Here is a 6962-nt window from a genome sequence, read left to right as displayed (position 1 = left end):
TTTCTCTCTTAACAATAACACAAAATACTAAAATATAATATTATATTATTGTGTACGCGTGCGTACTCGGCAGTCGGCGTTTATCTTTTTTTTTTTATCGGCACGCGTCTTTTAAGTTTCGTGTCAAATTCACGGTCAAGCCGGAACGCGAATATTATAATGAATAATATAATAATAATATATGTTCTATTAAATGTGTGAGCGATTAATCAGTGACAAAATTAAAACGAAATATGTCACACGTCTCGAGCGAAATGACCGCATACCGCCCGTATTCGTGAATACGAAATGGGCATTAAACAATAAAATAGAATTAAATAATTTAAATAATATGCCAAGTATACGCTGCAGTGCAATTAAACACATGCAGTAACTGATTATGTCTTTATATTTAGAATAATATACAGGAACAATGAGTAAACATGTCTTATTACATCTTCTAACTTTTAAAATAAACAAAAACAATTTGATCGCACATTATAGGTATATTATACATAAAATGTCAACAATTTCAAATGTCTATCAAGTCTACATATTTAAACGATTGCATTGTGTATACTACGCGTAAAAAAGAAGTAATGATAAAAGTTATGTGGAATGTTTCAAGTTTTTTTTTAATTATACAACTAAATAACTGAAATTCTTTGAGAAAACATTATTAATTTGTTTAAACGTCTAATTTTGTCTACGTTTGAATTTTAACATTCATCAAAAGAAAATTAGTGTAAGAAAAACTTACCTCAAACTTTAATCAAGTTCTCAGCCCTGAAGTAATAAAATAAAATAATTTTTGTGATTTTGAAAAATTACTTCAAAACTTGTGAACAAGATTCAAATTCCTACCATAAATTACCCTCAAAACTTAACATTTAAATATTTTTTCAATCTAAAACAGTATAGCAGGTACAAAAAATACACGTTATTTTAAATTCAATACATTCAGCGCTCCGATAAAAATCTAAGGTGTCTTAAGTCCCAATTAAATAATTTTATCACGCCTAAAATATTGGCTTATTGTTTTTATTTTACACACTTTCAATATTAACCAAATATTGGCTATTATTATATTTTACTATAATTATACAATAATTATTTATTGTTTTTTTATATATATATATATATATATACTTTCAATGTGTAATTTGTACACAATTTTATCAGTTATAATAATTAATAATATGAAAGAAAGTATTCGATTACAATAGTATGGTGAAAACTTAATAGTTAATAATAATTTAAAAATGTACATAGATTTTAAGTAGAATAAATTATCATAAAAAAATATATGCGTTATATAAACATATAACTATACTGGCATAATTCCATTAACTTTTAGTGGGTTCAATTGTGTAATAATCATGAAGACATATTTAGTCATTACATGTATTTGAAAAAATGTTATAACAGCCAAACTACTAGAATTTTATTGGTCCTTTGTTATTCTAAGATACGAATTCAGGTACTTTAATTATAAAAAATAATACTGAGTTAGTGGAAATTATTATAAAGGTTTTAAAAATTCATATTAGTTGATAATTTACTTTATTTTTTTGTCATAGTGTCCTATTCACTTTATTTTAAAACTATGTTCCTTGCAACGAATGTTAATGTTTTTTCTAAGTTACAACTTAATAAAACTTTAAGTACAACTATCTAAAAGTTAGAATTTTTATTTAAAAATATTCAAATACAGTATAGAATAATATTATCTTAAACAGGAATTACAGAACGAATTTTGCCTATTTGGTATTCAAAACCCACATAACGTTTGAGCACTCGATTTCCTTGATAAAATTATAGCACGTTTGAACTTAAAAATGAAAGAAGTATATACAGCTTTTTTTAAAAGTAAATAGCCATGTTTAGCAAATTATAATATTAGAATTAATATTATTTAATGTCAATTTTTGAATTTTGAGTTTTGTGCTTCATCATATATAATATGGTTTACATTGTTAAAGCTTGTACGCACCCCGGTTGAGTCTGCATGACGTGCTTATGACTTCATTATTACAAGCATTAACGCTTTTTAATTTTAATTAACGTTCATTGCATATTATTTCTAACTCGTAAACTTATACATAGCTTGCATAAAAAGATACCTTTAAAACTAGCACATTTTAATATATATTTATAATAAACTGTATAATGCCCAGACGTGTTATGGCATCTAAACAAAAAAGTGCCCAAACCTGTTGCGTTTCCGGGTAAAATGCTAAAATGTGTTATAGCTGAGTTCAGAACTTATAGCAATTATTGCAAAATCATATATGATATATACCAGAAACATAATATAATACCAAGAAGTTGCAAGTGCACCGTGCTGCGAGAAAAAGTTCTTCATTAATAAAGTGTCAATATTATGTTAATAACTATAAACAAGTAAGAATACTACCTACTTAGCTACTTATAGGTTTAACCGTAAAGGTATGTGTGCATTATATAATTTATATATAATTTAATATTACATGTTTTAGTGTTTCTGGGTATGAGCTATACACCTGTTATCATTTTGTAGAGAAAATTGACGTAGAAAACGATTTTGAAAATAATGTAAATAAACTTTTATTTTCAAAATACGTATTTGAATTAATAAATGAAAAAGTATCCAGAATATAAACTCGTATTTCAAATAGAGATTGCAAAAGAATTTTAATACTTTTCGAATATATTTTTTTTATTTCTAATACATTTTTTTTTTTTTTTTTTTTAATTAAATAAAAATAATTATTTCAGTAGTACATTTATATTAATACTTTTCCTTAAACTTTACAAAAAACAAATTTCTGGAACATCAATAAAATATGCCGATGCAGTTTACTAATGATCTAAATCTAATTATCTAAAATTTCCAATAATGAAATCCTACACGACAAACTATAATTGAAGTTTATCGTGGTTCTCTATTAAATGTAATCTAATTGTAGGTATTAGTAAATGATGACCAGTGGGTTTTAATTTATCAAAACAAATATTTTAATAAATGTATATCATATTTTTCCGAAGTAAAGTATAGTACCTATTTACACAAAAACGAAAGAAAAATCTTTACAGAATGCATTCTTGAGTACTATATTTTTTTCTTAAATATTTGGTATAGTATTCAAATTTTAAGATATTATTCAAAATGATAAAAAATGATTAAACTCCTTTTATTTGAACACTTTCAAAGTTTAATCAATCTGTAATGATAGCCACTCTATATAATTAATATTAAAAAGAGTGTCGCCATTAAAATCTTAACTATATATATATATATCATATTCTATATTATAATGTAGACATCTGTGATTATTTATTGTTATGCCTTTTTAAAAAAAAATGTTCTATCAATTTGGACGAGATCTATCGACCATGGGCGCGATCTCAATAACAGCAATCTTCCTGTGTATGCCTCCGAGTGTTGTTCTTGATTAATATCAAATCATAAATAAATCAATATTAAAATTATTTCTTTTTCCTCCGTTCACCTAATATATGGTAAATATGCCGTTGAATTAGGGTAAGTTAATTTATTATATAATTAAATCCTTATATATATACAATATACATACTTATATTCGTGTAAATATACATGAGAAGGCTCAAGGCAGTAAACTAGAATGTGTAAGTAATATATACCTATAAATAATATACATTAATCATATATATATATATATATATTACGTACACGCTCTATTCTTACATATTACTAGAAATCGTAAATTATATTATATACATAGATACCGGATATTGATCAGCCATTATGTTATTATATTCCACAGACTCATGTATAGTAGAGAATATAAAAATATGTGTAAGTTCAAGTGCGATCGAAGAATACACTATATAATAGTGTAGTTATCAGAGTGGCTACTTGTAATAATTAAAGTATTCTTAGTTTTCGCCAATCACCAAAACATGATATGAAAAAATTTTAATCATAGTGATTGCAAAAACAATAAAAAAAAAAATAAAAAATATTTAAGTTTAAAACTGACACATATATAGTAACTAGTGAGTTTATAAAATTGTTTTCTATATCATATCATAAACCAATAACTGCAACTCCATTTAAGTTTTAACCATTATGGTAGGTATAATTAGTAGATTCTTCTTTAGCTAGGTCCTAACCTAACCTAACCTAATCTAGAACCTGGTTAATAAATATTTTAACGGCCGATCAGAGTAAGATAAAAAAAGCATATGACACGACAGACGACTTTACCGATTAGTTACGTGTCGAAGAAAGACGTAAACTCCGGTTAGGTTCAATCAGAAATAATATTAACTTGTATTAAAATAATATTATTTATAAACTAATAATTAATTTTTAAAACAGGGTGAGCATTTAATGCTTTTGAATAAATGCTTCATTTTATTTCTTTCTTCTATCATGTTACGACAATATTGTGTCAACTATATGTGATTATTTGTTGATAACTTTTTAATTGACCTACAAACACGTATGGATTATCATAACTCATAAGTAGTTTTCATAAACACGTTGACCATGAGATGCAAATTCAAACACAATCATTAAGCGTATTCCACTTTTCTAAAATGTTAATATACGCGATAAATAAACATTTTTAGTAATATTTCAGGTGAAAGAAGAAAAAAATTAGTGATTTTTATACATGCGTGATTAATCGTCACTGTTACATTTATATAATGTTTGTTAATTATAATAGTGGTTTTAATACCACATGTGCGGGGCGCAGCGGGTAATATAATAAATATATGATAATGTTATATACATTATATTTTAAAACATTTTGTAGTTGACCAAGGCTAAGAGAATGAAGAAGATTATCTGTAGGTGGGAGCACATCCGATTACAGAACGATTATAAGTCGATAATTTATTGATTGTATACTTCAATAAAAAAGTGTTATGTCAAACTACAGCTACATAACATAATATAATACGTGAAACAAAAATAATACGCAGTTAAGTTTTATATCGTACGTATATACATCGACACACTTTTGATAAGTAAAAGTAGATAGTTCCCAGAATATTTCAAAATAATAAGGAAATACAAACAAATTAAGGAAAAGAAAAATTTTAAGCGAAATCAACCTATAGGTTAAGTTATATTAGGTCAACAAATATATAAATTTAACGGAAAGTTCATCATAAGTTTTTCATAAACTAATTAAAGAAAGGTAAGTAAGTGGGTACCGATTTGCTGTATATTATATGTCAAGTGGATTACTGTTTTAGGCATGTTTAACTTGAATTCTCAAGTCCACATATTTATACACTCCTAATAGGCGCAAGTAGTATAATAATCGTACAATAGGTACGTAACATTTAAACAGAAAATTTCACAAATTTTAGATGCGAAAAATAAAGTTTTCAATTTTAAATAAGTATACCTACTGATAAGCATTTAAAAAAAAATCACTTTATTTTGTTATATTATAATCCTCATTTGTACTTCTATACTATATTATATTAAGAGTATTAAATAAAACGTACAAATGTATGCGTTTACATATATAAATAATAAATATCTATATTATTTATAATGCCGAAATAATTATTAAAATATATAATGTATGCAAATTTTAAGTCAGTATTAGATCAGGCCATGGCCTGATTGGCCTAACCTATAGTTTTTCCAATGAATAAAATAAAAGTTCATTTAAATATGCATTAATACTAATAATTTTTAAAAAAAGATATAGATATAATATTATCATTATTATAAAATTGATTTAAATAATTTAATATAATCCCTTTGTTAACATTATAACTACTAAAAAATAACTTATCTTGTATACCAATAAGGTCATTATATCAAGAATCATAAGTTAGGTATACAAAATAAAACCGTCTGTCTAATAAACAATAAAAATTAAGATAAGAAACAATCATTAAATTTTCAAATGATATCCATATATTTTGTAATTGCAACAATGAAGCGACTTCAATAAACTTATCTCCATCTGATTTCTTCATAGATACACCTTCCAAAGTATATCATGCATAATCGAACGAATACTCTTAAGCCAACAGTTTGGAAACTCAAAATAACTTTTGATTAGTTGTGATTGACTCATGATTATTTATGAAGACCAATTATTTGTCTGGCGACGAACTATGGATTTTATTAGCTTTTAAATAATTATTACTTTTAGGTAACGATTTTTAATTTTTAATAAAATATCATTTGTTTTCGATTTCATCCACCGGACAATGGACATTTAAAATAAATTATACTTCTTACATAATATTTGCTTGATTTTCATCTTTCGTCATGGGAATCCCAACTATCGTAATATTATTACCCAACAGATTTTGTTCAATTTGATTATTTTAACATTTTAATACATCTACCTGTTTCTCGAGGTTAGCCAACTTTATTTCTATTCGTGAAAAGTGAAAACGTTTTATTCATAATTTTAACGAATTCTGATATTATGTTCAATTTTTTACTGAAGTCTTGGATATTTTATTGAAACTAAAAGTCACAGAATTTTCTAATGCGCCTATTTTAGAAAATAATTTGAATATATCATCTCCAATCAATAATACATGTATATTGTATATCTCCGTTACTAGAAGAGTTACATTTTTAACGACTAGTAAGATTCTTTTCATTTTTATTAATAAAAATACGCGACTCACATATCCTGCAATGCTTCTCTGCTTCTCAGATTACGTCGTGAAATTTCAAGCACATTTCGTATGATATTCTCCTTTAAAACTTATATAAACAATTTTATTTTTTTCAGGAGATACAGATAAACTACACTTATCACATATCCGAGTCATTATATAAAGACGATAACTTAATATTTGGTACAAATAACATACAACCCCATATCCACTATGAGAGTCAGATCGGAACCATGGCGAAGTATTAATCGAACCAACGTCGGCGCCTGCGTCACAGATGAATCGTGTCAAACGGATGTGAATCCCAGCGACGGCGTTTACGTCACAGATGAATCGTGTCAAACGGATGTGAA

This window comes from Melanaphis sacchari, unplaced genomic scaffold (assembly GCF_002803265.2).
Source record: "Melanaphis sacchari strain LSU unplaced genomic scaffold, SCAv2.0 Contig118_pilon_pilon, whole genome shotgun sequence".
NCBI classification, from domain to species: Eukaryota; Metazoa; Arthropoda; class Insecta; order Hemiptera; family Aphididae; genus Melanaphis; species Melanaphis sacchari.
Note: the sequence above shows the minus strand (reverse complement) of the source record.